Here is a 14,571-nt window from a genome sequence, read left to right on the forward strand (position 1 = left end):
GCAACTTGGTTTATATGAGCCTCGAGGGCCAATATGGTAACTAAACGAATTAATAGATTCAAGAAAGAATGAGATAAATAATTGAATAGATAGCATGAAATTGAATGAGTTTATACATGATATGTGCGTAATCTCGATATTTGATATGTGATTACCATATATGACTTGATACATTTAAGTAAATTTGGTTAATGTGATTGTGCATAATCTTGGTATTTGATATATAAATGCTAATTGTATTGGTTGAAATTAGATGATACATGGAATGAGTTTATACATGATATTTTAAATGTTTAATTGCCACTAAACGCCGCTAAAAATAAGCATTAGCGGCGCTATTAAAAAAACACTGCTAAAGATCAAGTATTAGCGGCGCTTTTGGAAATCGCCACTAAAAATGAGCAATAGCGGCGTTTTCCAAAAAACGCCGCAAAAACCCTAAGCCCAACGATATCGTTTTATAAGTTTTTCGGGGCTTTAGTGGCGTTTCCAAGAAAGCGCTGCTAATGTTTAGGGTTTTAGCGACGTTTTTTAAAAAGCGCCGCTACTGCTTGAGCCTTTAGCGGCGTTTTTGGGAAAGCGCCGCTAATGCTTAGGCCTTTAGCGGCGTTTTTGGGAAAGCGCCGCTAATGCTTAGGCCTTTAGCGGCGCTTCTATAATAAACCTCGGAAAGAATCATTTTACTTAAAAAATCCCACCATTTTATCCCCAAATTTCCCCCTGAAACCCCTAATTTCCTCCTCTAAAACCTTTAACTTTGCAAACACGGTCTCTCTCTCTCTCTCTTTCTCTCCCTTCCTAATTTTCTTGTCTCGATCTTCACACTTTCAAAGCATTAGAAACGAGTAGATCGGTTCTAGAATTTGGGTGGGAAAAAAATGGGTGAGCACGAAGAGAAGCACGAGGAATCACTGATGGAGAAGCTAGCTGAGAAGATTCACGGCCATGATTCTTCCTCTGATTCTGACAACGATAAGCCATCAGAGTCGTCGATCAAGGCCAAAGTTTTTCGTCTCTTTGGGAGAGAAAGGTCCGTACACCACGTTTTTTGTGGAGGCTAATGTATGTTAACAAAACCCCATTTCTTCATTTCTTAAATTTGTACACTATTTTTTAGCTTTTAGAGGCCTGGGTTTTCTTTTAAGTTTATAAATTTTCGTAATGAATACGAGTTTAATTCCTGATTTCTTTGATTTTTTGGTGTTCATTGAAGAAGTAGATTTGGCCTATTAACGTATATTGTGCTTTCAGTATTGATTAATTGGTGCTGTTTGAGCTTAATCATGGTTTTTAATCTCTTAACATTTGTTTTAGCTTGAGAAAATAAAAAAAAATTGAATCTCTGAATTTTAACTAAATGAATGTGATTATCTCTAGCAAAGATTACTTTCTTTCTTTTTTGCTTCATTGAAACGAATAAATTTTGGGATTGTCAATTTATTAAAAGTTTCATATACCTAAGGATCCAGTTATAGAGTTTGCCGAAGCACTTAGGTTTGAGACTAACCTGGCTTTTACCGTCTTGCGGGATATTACTTTAGGAAGAGATCTTAAGAAGTTCCTCTATGTATGTTGTTACTCTCTAGGGCAACTTTGCAGTTCCTAAATTTGAATTTTGGATTTTTACAGTTTTCTTCTTGTAAGTAAAAATGATGTTTGAATTTTGTTTTTGGTTCCAAGGAAAAGAAAAAAAATTACATCTTTTAGTGTTTATAATTAATATGTTTGATTTAAAGCTTGCTCCTTTAAGCATATCTACCATGTGTGATGGCTACTCTGTAGTTGTATGCCTGCCTTGTTCTGATTTTTTACCATGGTTAGTGTTGTAGTCTAGTTCCTTATTTTATTTCATGGAAATGGAGCGCTTTATGCAAAATAGTCTCAAACATTTTATTCACTACTCATCTTCTAAAATGATGAGCGTTTGTCCTTTTGCAGTATCGGAGTTTAGTGGGAGCTTCTTCAGCATTGGGCATTCTACAATTGATATTTCCTTCGGCTGTGGAAAAGGCAGAGCATGGCAGTATAATGTCAAGGTTGGAAGAACTTGAGAAAGAAGAACTTCAGCTGAAGATGAGTTGAGTAAAGCTGCTGAAAGTGATGAAGATGAGCTGACTAAAGCTGGTTTTCATAGAAAAAAAGATGAAGGTTACAGTTATCTTGATCATGGTCGAAGATATTGAGAGGTAATGTTGGGACTTGGTGCTTTTTACCTGCTAATACAAATGTATGTTGAATGTGTCACTTATGAAATAGGTGTATGAAGGAAACAACAATAGCAGTCCAAAGGCAATGAACCAATTGAAGAGATGTCCAATAAATATAAGCATCAGGATTTAACTAACCAGTTTGCTGTAAGTGATTAAATCTTTGCATGCCTTTTTTATCTTTTAGCATTTCTTTGATAATCCTTCGAACTTATTGATAAACGGAGCCTGAAGTCTGTATATTAGAAATGCAGTCTACTGGATTGACAGAGGAACCTGTTACGTACCAAAGGTAACTATGATGGTTATGTTTCTAACTTATGGCATGTGGTTTGAAGAAGGGGAAGGAAATTATGTTATGTACTGACAGATGTGAATACCATTTCAAGTTTGATTTATAGATGAGACAATTCCTTTATTTTATCTTACTCAGGTGAAATTTCACATGGTCGAATTATACAACAAGACACAAAGGCTTCAAGTCCTTCCATAAATGCATCAGCTCCTTTCGAAAAGGTAAGTATGAAGCAGAACCATCATAATGAAATAAGGTAATATTTGAGCTCTGCTCTTTGGGAGAAGCAAAAATAGAGAAAACCAACATGATATACTCTCAAATTCAAACATTTTATTATAAATTACATGTAATTTAATGCTTAATGGTAATCGTGAACTTTGTTAATTGTGTGTCTTGCATTATTGGTTCATTCAAGCAATATATGTGTGAACTTGGTAAATGGTTCTTACAAAAATTGAAGTGAAATTTTCATCGAAGTGAAAAATATCTAGAAATTAAGTACTTGATGAAAAATATAAACAATTCATGCAAGTATATGGCCACTGGACTTGCACCACAGCATGGAATTGATTAATCGATTTAATTATTATTTATGTTCGTTAGTTGCATTATTCAACCTTTAATTAGTAGCTGTTTGTAAGATTTGAAGGGAATAAAAAAGGAAAGTAGTAGCTGTAAGCAGTAAGTAGGTATGAAAAAGTAAATTGTGTTTTATTAGGTGACTGGCTCACATGAGTAAAGAAAAACTTTTTTATTTAAAAAACTTTTTTTATTTTATAGGTTAATATTTTTTTTTGAGTTTTTTTTGTACTATTTTAATCAAATAAATATAATTTTGAATGTAAAAAAACATTAAAGAAAATAAAAATCACCATCGTTATTATTCTAATATTTTTCAAATCATGGTACAAAAGAGAAAAGATTAGTTGTTCTCAGGTTAATAATTTATATTATGTCTATTACTTTTGATTCTTCGATTGTCAGTTGTCTATAGACCGTAGAGGAAATGTAATTTATTTTCTTGGTTACAGGTTGCTCTTTACCTCTGCTATGTCATAATGTTTTATAAATTGGATATAAGTGACTATTTAATCTTTGCATTTTAAGGAGGAACTTGTTATTTATTTTAGAATTGTTTTTCTTCAGCTGAAATAACCCTTGACAAATGTGACATTGAATTCCTCACTTGTATTAGATTTGATGAACTGGAGATAGCATTGATGTAGATGGTTAAGCAGGAATTCCTGGAATATGTTATTCCATTTGCCAAAATTTACAGTCAATTGCCGACTTGTTTTTAAAGATAATTATAAAAATATGCAATTCCTATCATGCAACTCATTTTGCTTGCTTTTACTTGACACCTTAGGCTTCTTCATGAAATTTAATGTCAATATGCATTTCCAGAACTTGCTAAAAAACCCCTGTTTTTGGTTTTCATGAATCATGAATTGGAAGTTGCTAGTTTTCTTAGCAGTTTGAAGATTATTTTCTTCATCGATATGTATGTCTTTATGATAATGATGTTTGTTAAATATTTCATAGATCCTAATGCGATTTGAGCAAGATCAAAAGGAAACAGAAGATGCTATGTCATGATGTTTTTCATTTTTAACATCTCTGTTGTTTACCAAGTTTGTTGGTTTATCTGATCATCTGGTTTTGCATCCTTTAGATATTGAAGGTGCAGTAGAGGATTCAATCTCTTCAAGCTGGAAAAGCCAAGGCTTAGCACTTCTTCAAGTGGAGTGTTATTTAATGTTGTATTCCATGGTCGTTTATCTTAGTCGGAACTTGAATTTGGTGTTATTGAAACAGGGTTTTGTAGTACCTTGTGTACTAACTTATTTAACCATGATTGTTAATTATTACGTGTTTTGTAGCTTCTTTTATATTTGGCCGAGTTAATATAGATCAGATGAGCTGTGAGGTAGATTGCTCATTTATTTAAACATAATATTTTAATTCTAAATTTAAATTCATTAATTTTTATATTTAGCTTTAAAGTTAAAATTTTAATAGAAAATTTAATTTAATTAATATTTTTTATCCTTAGAAGTATATAGTTTAAAGTTTAAATTTAAAAAATAAAACATAATAGAAATAAATATTATTTAATTAAAATATATTTTTTAAAAGTCATGTTTTTAGTGGCATTTGTGAAAAAGCGCCGCTAAAGGTCACGAGTTTTAGTGGTGTTTGTGGTAGAAGCGTCGCTAAAGGCCAAGATCTTTAGCGGCGTTTGTTGGAGAAGCACCGCTAAAGGTCATGAGCTTTAGCAACGTTTGTGGGGGAGGCGCCACTAAAGGTCACGATCTTTAGCGGCAATTGTGTGGGAAGTGCCGCTAAAGGTCACGATCTTTAGCGGCGTTTGTGGGAGAAGTGCCGCTTAAGGTCGCGATCTTTAGCGGCGTTTGTGGGTGAAGCGCCGCTAAAGGTCACGATCTTTAGCGGCATTTTTCCAAATAAATGCCGCTAAAGTTAGTGGCGGTGTCTATATCAGTGCTTTGTGCGGCGCTTGTTAAAGCGCCACTAATACTTTTAGCGGCACTTAAAAGCGCCGCTGAAAGCCTAAAAAAACGCCACTAAAAGTCTTTTTTGCTGTAGTGTGTCTTGAATAATGAAAGTACCAACTGAGTTTTATCACTTAGCATACGGTTTGTTTATTTTCGTGCACATGCATTGGTAGACCTCAAAGTCTCGAGAAGTGATTCAGCATCCAATCAACGACCCTCGACTCAACAAAGTTTGTATAGTCCCTTTTCATGTTGATATATGACATGTACCAAAGTTTAAGTCGGTCCTATAATGTATATAGTTGTTTAAATCCTTGAATTCGTAAATGACATTTTGAAACTTAAGCCATTGAAATGTTAATTGGTTTAAATGTTTTAAATGGTTGGAATGTAGAAATTGTTATATGTATTGAGGTTAGATTTAAGTTGTAAATGGTATAAGGTTGAATTGATAATTTTGTGTAAAGTACGTGCAAATATGATGCTAAATGGTGGAAATAGGCATATGAGAATGATATATTAGTTGATTGGGTTGAAATAAGGCATATGAACATTTGTTTTAGGTGTTGTGAATTGGTGCGTATGGACCTTATAGAAACAACAAGTCACGTCATGATGAGGAATGGACAATGAGTAGTATCGTGACCTGGAACCTCCGAAGTCGCAACATCAACCTGATAGTTTTGAAACTTTACATTTTAAACCTTATTCGATCTCGGGTTATCTAAAGAGCTTTTGTAACCTTGTATAAGGCTTGAATATGATTGTAAATCATGTTCTGATTGTGTAATGAACTTAATAGCATGTAGGCATTGTTAGATTTGAATTTTAATTGATCATAGTTGCTCCAACAACGAATGTGGCACCCTGTAGCTCGGACTTGATGATCAGACTTCTCCCTTGTTTTCTTCCTTTCCCTTCTTCTAATGTTAGCCATAACCAATTTTTGTGCCACCACTACTTGCTAGCACCGATGGTCCTTTCACTAAAATGAAGCTCTCCTCATCCTCTATTTATCTCTTGGTTTGGATTCTCGAGAAGTTAACTAAACAACCAGAAAAAAAAGCATAGCTCAAACCTCTCATGGTTCTAATTGTCATTGTTCTCCATCTGATCAACATGGTTTCGAGGTATGTGTTCCTCTTTATTGGCGACCACCTTTTCATTGTTCAAATTGGTGAGTGAACCATCAAAGCTCTATAAGCTCAACAACTCAAAATGGGCTTCCTCTTCCTCTTTCCTTTTTTTATTCTTCTTTGACATGTTAATTTTGATTGTTAATTTTTTTTCATAGGTTCCTTTCCATTCCAAAACAAAGAACCCTAGTGTTTTTTGTTGTTTCTATTTATGGGTGTGTGAGTAGTGTTTGGTTTAGGGTTATGGTGAGGGTGATGGTAGAGATAATGGAGGCGGTAAGGGGTTTAGTAATGAACGGTAAGAGTGGGTGTATTGTTGGGCCTTTGATGCCAGGTTAAAGATGTGAGCTGAGGGATGGTGTTTTCAAAAGGTTGTGAGGGGATGTCCAATGGACCAAATTGTGACATTTGTAAGTTAATGGTTCTCTTCTTTTTTTTTGTAAATTTCCATTTTTTATCTTTTAAAATGATTTTGGCTTTTTGTATTTTTCTTAAAATTTCTATTTTTTATTTTTTTAATTAAAAATATTTTAAAATAAAAAATATTTAAAATTATATAAATCTAACATTAATGGGCCAAAACCTAAAATATTTAGCATTAAAAATAAAAGGAATATGATCGAAATAAAGAAAATGTGTCTAAATTCAATCAAAGCACTCAAATTAATTAGTCCAAATCAACAATTATTTATCATTTAAAATTTTCATTGCATTTGAAATTATTATTTAACTTAGTGTCTACAATATTATTTGTGATAATTTCTAAAATTAATAACAATAATGTAAATGATTTAGTGACAAAATTGGTTGTCATCAACTACCAATTATAAGGTGACGTTATGTATTAATGTCATTTATGCTATTATTTAATCATACTACGTGACGATATAGTATGTCAATAACAATGTGACTATATATCTTTCATTACTTATATTTTGGATATTATACCATTATTGGTGATGGTTCGACTAATAAATGATGAATACATATATCATTTGGTGATGAAACTATCATCATTAATGTTATTATTTTATTATAGTAAGTGACAATATAGTACGCCATTGGCATTCTTATGATATCATTTTCTTCACCTATACGTCAAATGTTATTTCATTATTGGTGACAATATAAATGATTAATTAAAAATTTTATATGATTATATCATGCAATTAATTGTCATCGAATATTAGATTTGTTCTAAAAAGTACAAGTATATAAAGGTCATCACTATACTAAGGGCACTAGATCCCAACATAATTGTCATCATCATCACGTTTCTTTATGTTATCTTTTTCATTTCTTACAATTGCATTCATCATACGGACTAGAATGCACATTATAAAGAAGAAAACATAGATACACATAATAGAATAATACTACAATAATAAATGTTCAATCATTAATTTATGTTATAAAATCATAAACCTCACAAGAAAATTCAAAGTAAGATTATTTCCCACCATATCTAACACATCTTCACAAGGGTAAAATGGTGGAGTAATTTTCAATGTTGATTATTAAGAAATAAGGGTTAGAAAAATCAAGTAATAAAGAAATTGAAGGAAAAAAACAAAAAATGAGAGAGATGAAAGAAATGTGATGATAGAAATAGTCATCGTGCACAATGTCTTTATCACCAAGTTTAAGTTGCTGTAGCACTAAGTTTGAAATATAGTCGTTTATCAATTTTAGTCAAATTTTTTGAAACATTAAAATCCATCCCAAAATATAAAAAAGTTATAGAAAATGCATGTAAATAATGTGTGGTTATAAAGGATTTGTGTTGCTCATATAAAACGTAAATTTGCTTACAAAATGAAAATATACAAAAAAACTCATCTAAAATATATAATACGTAACTGGCTTTTATATCATAATCATCGTCGTCGTCATCATCATCATGTTTCTCTATGTTACATTTTTTATTTCTTACAGTTGTACTCATCATACAAATTAGAATGCATATTATGAAGAAGAAAAAGTAGATAAAGATAATAGAAGAATACTGCAATAATAAATGTTAAATCATCAATTTATGTTATACAGTCATAAACCTCACAAGAAAAATCAAGGTAAAGACTTATTCCTCACCATATCTAATACATATTTGTGAAGGCAAAATGGTAGAGTTATTTTTATTGTTGGTTGTAATAAAAGGTTAGAAAGATGTATTAATCAAGAAATCGAAGGAAAATAGCCACAAACAATAGAAGCGAAAGAAATGTGATAATACAATTATAGTTGTGCACAATAAGTGTCTTTGTAACAGCTTGTTTTTAGTGAAATCAGAATAGTGGTTTTGAGACCACAAATCCAAAGTCAAAAATTTATTTTATTATTATTTTATTGCCTACAGCATGAATGAAATACCATATAAAAATTTTGCTAAGAAATTTTACCGTTTACATGCTTAAATTGATAAGGACTAAATCGCGTAAAGTGCAAAAGTTGAGTTCTAATAGCTAAAGGTATTAAATAGCTATAGAACTATAAAGTAGAGGTCCTTATATGGTAATTAGACCATTAGAGTTGATAGTGGATTTTAATGGTTTGGCATTATTGAAATTTGAATGAATTATTAAGGTTAATTTTGGAAATTAGTAATTAAAGTTATAATTAATTAATAAAACAAACTATTATCGTCCATTATCATTATCTTCCATCGAATTTGAAGAGAAAACCTAGACATGGAAGCTTGAAGTTTTGGCAAGCTTATTTTGCTCAATTAGGTAAGCATTTTTGTCCCGTTTTTGATGATTTCTATGTTTCCGGGATCGTTGCAGCTTAATCTAGCTAGCCCAGGGACTAATAAACTATTAGGGTTTTACAATTGATGAATATATATGAGTTTTGAATTTTGATGATAGAAAATGAATGGTAGTTGTTAGATAAACAACTTTTGTAAAGGGATTTTTGGTGAAATTATTAAATAGGGACTAAATTGAAAAATATAAAATATTACGTAGTGAAATTGTAAAAAAATGAAATATTGGGCATGCTAGGGACCTAATTGATATTCGGCCATAGTGGGTTATGGTAGAATTTCATGAATTTCTATTTTTACGAGCTAGGGATTAAATTGCAAAGAATTAAAAGTATAGTGGAAAAATGATAATTTTGACAAAAAATATGTGTTGGATTGAATTGAATGAAAAATATATTGAATTGAGTTAAATTTATCCGTATAGATCGAGTTAGACCTCATACGAAGTTAGATCGAGAAAGTCTCAGATTAATCACCTTCCTATCTACGTATACTCGTCGAGGTAAGTTCGTGTAATTAAATTATGTTTATATATTTTAAATTGAAATATATGCATGTTATGAATTGTAATACATAATTACTGATTTGCATATCCAATGACGTACGACGATTACCGAGCCCCGTTTGAACCATAGGAATCCGTAAGATACAAATGACATGTCATTAGGATTACTGATTTATAGCTCGTAAGAGCATACCGATTTATAGCTCATGAGAGCATACCGATCTTTAGCTAAAATGAGCATACCGATTCACAGCTTGTATCAGCATACATGTACATGAATTGACGAATTACTGTTATATGAGCTAGCACACTATACATGAGCTATCCCGGGTATCTAATCGTACTTTAAACAGTTCATTGGGTAAGATTTTGTAACACCCAAAACCCGGCCTAGACGTTATGGCCGTATCTGGTGTGTCATATTGAAGTGTCTCTCAAAATTTAGACTTGTTGATGAAACTCGTTTCTTAATTTTGGAAACCTCTTTAGAAATGTTTAACAGAACACTTAACCCAATGTTTGCCTTTTTAACTGCTATTATTATATTAAGTTGATTTAAAACGTGGAAGTATTTGAAAACTCTAACGTTTAAAGTTCGTGTCTTTCAAAACCGTAATTATTTTGGAAATTCGTTTTCACCTAACTAGCAGTATAAAATATGTAAGCAAAGGCCAATTAAAATTAAAAACCAAATTAAAAGCCTTATTACAAAACAAAACCCAACTTATAATTTAAAGCAAAATAAAAGCAAATGTAACAATAGCAGTAGTGTGGCCACCTCCAGTCCCTCGCAGCACTGAATCGTCTATGGCTGAGGATTACCTGCACAGTTAAGAGGAGAGGGTGTGTTTACGAAACTCAGTGTGTAATCCCCTATCAATCAAACAGTAAACAACATACAGTAGCAGTCTGGGGCTGGGCCCTATTCAGTGATAGTACAGTGAGGGCCTTAGCCCAATTCAGTAACGGTGTGGGCCTTAACCCAATATAGTATCACTACAGTACAGAAAATGCAACCCATCCCAATCCAGCCAACACACCACTCCGTACCACCAACACACCATGTGGGGATAAAATCGACCCACCCACCCAACACACTAATATCGCAGTAAAACTACCAGAAATAGAATCGTAGCAAAACTGCCAGTAACAGTATATGTGGCAAAGCCACCAGTAGGTCCATAGTAATCTTGGGCAACCCGTGCGACCTTATCAGTACAGTACACTTCCTCCAAATATAACAACCCAACCTCAAGCAATATGTCGTGACATAATATCATACGTGTATGCAAAATGTCATGCTCAATCGTAATCATACATATCATAAGGCCATAACAGTCATTTCATCTCCTAGGGGTATAAAGATCATTTTACCCTTAGGGGGTATTTTGGTAATTTTACCCTTTGAGGGTATTTCGATAATTTTACCCTGTGAGGCTACTTTGGTAATTTTACCCTTCGAGGGTATTTCGATAATTTAACCCTTCGAGGGTATTTCAGTAATTTTACCCTTCGAGGGTATTTTGATAAATTCACCCTTCGAGGGTATTTCGGTAATTTTACCCTTCGAGGGTATTTTGGTAATTTTACCCTTTGAGGTTATTTCGATAATTTTACTCATGAATCGTAGGTTGGGCTTGCTAGTCGAGCGATCGCACGCCCGTGTGGTCTCAAATGCCATGTTAACGGCTTTTCAGCTTTTCGCTGATCTACGGTTGTGTGGGTGATTACACACCTGATTACGAGAAACGCGCAAGCCTTCACGCACACCAACCTAGATTTAATCAAATCACAAGTCAGCATTTAAAGCAAGACATCCTCTTAATAACACTTAAACCACACACCATCCTTACCTTGCTTGATAGAGGGTGACTTAACTCCCTCAAGACTCCCAACCAAAAATGGTCACCCACTTAACGATTACCTGTACCACAACACAGATCTTCATAAACTAACTAGGCCAAAATAGTGGCCAAGAGGAGTATTCGATTTTAATGAGAAAGAAAGAAAGAGAACCGATTTTAAACAAAAAGTGAAGAGTATTCAAACTTTATAGATAACTAGGAATACTTGCAGCACCGAGACAGTAAAAATAGTGAGGAGAAGGTCAACGTAAAGGAATAGAGCAAAAGGTGATAATCGGCTAAACCACACTCCAAATAGAGAGCTCGCTCTCAGTCAAAAAGAGAATAAAATAATAAAAGGTAAAATAAAATTAGAACAGAAAGAAAGAGAGGGATAACCTGTCAAAAAAAAGTGGAGGAGAGATCAGAGATTCGGCCAAGGGAGAGATGGGAAGGGAAAAGAGAAAAGGAGGATTTAGCAGCAAGAAGAGAGGGGAGAAGAGAAGAATATTCGGCAATTAGAGAGAAAAGGGAAAAAGAACACGAAATAGAAAAAGTGAAAAAAACCCATGAAGAAACTTGCCACAATTCAACACCAAAAGCCAATAGTTGCCAAATTAAACTGACAAAACCAAGACAAGCAGAAAAAGAATCAACACAAAAATCGATTACCCAAAAATGCCTAAGCCAAATTCGACATAACCTAATACTAGTCGAATTTCCCAAGCTGAAAACTCCCCAAACGGCACAACACTCCCCCTTCTCAAATTCCTTGATTTTCTCCTAAAAACTCTCCCCTTATCCTCCTTGATTCAGTCCACCTATTTCTCCTCTACTCCCTCTATGACCAGTTCAAACTCCATTTAGTAGTGTTCTAGTCCAATTCCACCACCTACCCACCTCAACCAGCAAAATAAATACTCCCATGCGCAACCCAAGACTTGAACCTCTGACCTCACAGTTACACCACACACCACCTTGCCACTAGACCACAAGCTATTTTTGTGCCATAAAACCAACACTAACATTTATAAGGCCTATATACCTATGTCTAGATTCATTTAAGGGAAAAAGTAAAAATTCTGTCAAGGCCAAGACTTGAACCCAGGCTCCTCAAACACTCCCCAACACACCCAAATTACTTAACCACTGAAGCAAACAAGTAGTTGTGACAAATCATGCAAAACTTAAAGACTTGAATTTTAGGGCGTTAAAACTCTACCCCCCTTAACAAAATTTTGGACTTGAAATTTTCCTGGTCAGAATAGGTGTGGGTATTGTTGTCGCATCACCTCTTCGGGTTCCCACGTGGCTTCTTCTGAACTGTGATTACGCCAAAGCACCTTGACTAGAGGAATAGATTTCTTTCTCAGTACCTTAACCTCACTGTCCAAAATCTGCACTAGTTCCTCCTCGAATGTCAGATCTGACCTAACCTCAATCTCCTCGACTGGTACAATATGTGAGGGATCAGAATGATAACACCTTAGGATGGAGACATGGAACACATCATGAATCCGATCCAATTCTGGAGGCAACTCAAGCTGATATACAACCGGTCCCACACGCTTCAGTATACGGTAAAACTTAATGAACCTAGGGCTAAGCTTACCCTTCTGGCCAAACCTCAGTATCTTTTTTCAAGGGGAGACCTTAAGAAAAACGTAGTCCCCCACAGAATACTCAATCTCTCGGCATTTAAGATCCACGTAAGACTTCTGCCTACCAGATGCTTCCTTCAATCGATCTCGAATCAATTTCACCTTCTCTTCGGTATCAGAAACCAACTCTGGCCCTAGAACTCGCCTCTCGTCCAACTCAGTCCAACAGGTGGAAGTATGACACCTACGACCATATAACGCATCGTACGGTGCCATTTGAACACTGGACTGGTAGCTATTATTATATGCAAACTCCGCTAGCGGCAAATAATCTTCCCAGTTGCCTCGGAAATCTATTACACAACACCTTAACATATCCTCTAGTATTTGAATCACCCTCTCAGATTGACCATCTATCTGGGGATGAAATGCAATACTAAAGTCCAATCTAGAACCCAAAGCCTCATGTAATTTCTTCTAAAATCGAGACGTAAAGTGAAGATCTCTATCTGATATAATAGAAACCGGTACCCCATGTAGTCTTACAATCTCAGCCACATACAGTTTAGCCAACTTCTGCAAAGAGTAATCAGCACGAACTAGTATGAAGTGGGCCGATTTAGTCAATCAATCTACAATAACCCATACCGAATCCTTCTTAGTAGGCGTTAAGGGCAGCCCACTAACAAAATCCATGGTTACTCTCTCCCATTTCCAAAGTGGAATCTTAACTGGCTGTAGTAACCCTGAAGGTAACTGATGTTCAGCCTTCAGTTACTGACAAGTTAAACACTTACCCACAAAATCAGTTATTTCACGTTTTAGTCTTGGCCACTAGTACAACTCACGAAGATCTCGATACATTTTATTCCTGTCTGGATGCATAGCATAAGAACTACTATGCACCTATCGCAGTATAGACTGCCTCAAATCATTATCTCTCGGTACACAGACTCTCCCACGGAAGCACAGTACTCCTTCACTATTTAACCCAAAATCCGAAGTCTCCCCATTCTCAACCTGACAGAAAAAATGAACCAGTGACTCATCCAACAATTATTTACCCCTAATCTGTTCAGTCCACGTCGGTCTAACTTGCAACTCAGCCAACAAGCTACCATCGTCAAACAGGCTGAGACGAGCAAACATCGCTCTCAAATCAGATACAACCCTATGGCTCAATGCGTCGGCTACCACGTTAGCCTTACCAGGATGGTATTCAATCGAGCAACTATAGTCTGACAGTACACTTCTCACCGTAGAGATAGTGCCTCCAAATTTTCAATGTGAATACCACTGCAGCTAACTCCAAGTCATGAGTAGGGTAATTCACCTTGTGAAGCTTAAGCTGATGAGACGCATAAGCAATCACCTTACCCTCCTGCATCAGCACACAACCCAAACCAATGTGTGATGCATCACTATAGATAATGAATTCCTTCCCAGGCTCTAGCTGTATTAAGACAGGGGCCTCAGTCAGAACTTTCTTCAATTTCTCAAAACTTTCTTGCTGCTTATCAGTCCAGTTAAACGGTACCCCTTTACGCAACAACTTAGTCAGAAGGGCAGTAATTAAGGAAAACCCCTCAACAAAACGTCTGTAATACCCTGCTAGACCCAGAAAGCTTTGACTTTCAGATATGGTCTTAGGTGGTTTCCAATCTAGTATGGCTTCAATTTTTTGAGGATCAACCCTAATC

General features: G+C 34.9%; 1 long non-coding RNA gene across 5 annotated transcripts; it reads left to right on the forward strand.

Annotated features, from left to right (window-relative positions):
* Window positions 1–687: 687 nt before the first annotated feature.
* LOC107922635 (uncharacterized) lies at window positions 688–4,497 on the forward strand. 5 transcript variants are annotated; one of them, XR_005908906.1, is made up of 5 exons: window positions 688–1,062; window positions 1,939–2,186; window positions 2,257–2,499; window positions 2,641–2,723; window positions 4,181–4,497. It is a non-coding gene; the product is annotated as an uncharacterized lncRNA (long non-coding RNA). The 5 variants fall into 5 exon arrangements; XR_001691386.2 differs by having other exon boundaries at window positions 690–1,062; window positions 2,257–2,354; window positions 2,454–2,499; window positions 2,641–4,497; XR_001691385.2 differs by having other exon boundaries at window positions 690–1,062; window positions 2,257–2,354; window positions 2,462–2,499; window positions 2,641–4,497.
* The last annotated feature ends 10,074 nt before the right edge of the window (window positions 4,498–14,571 follow it).

This window comes from Gossypium hirsutum, chromosome D01, assembly GCF_007990345.1.
Source record: "Gossypium hirsutum isolate 1008001.06 chromosome D01, Gossypium_hirsutum_v2.1, whole genome shotgun sequence".
In the NCBI taxonomy this organism is placed as follows: domain Eukaryota; kingdom Viridiplantae; phylum Streptophyta; class Magnoliopsida; order Malvales; family Malvaceae; genus Gossypium; species Gossypium hirsutum.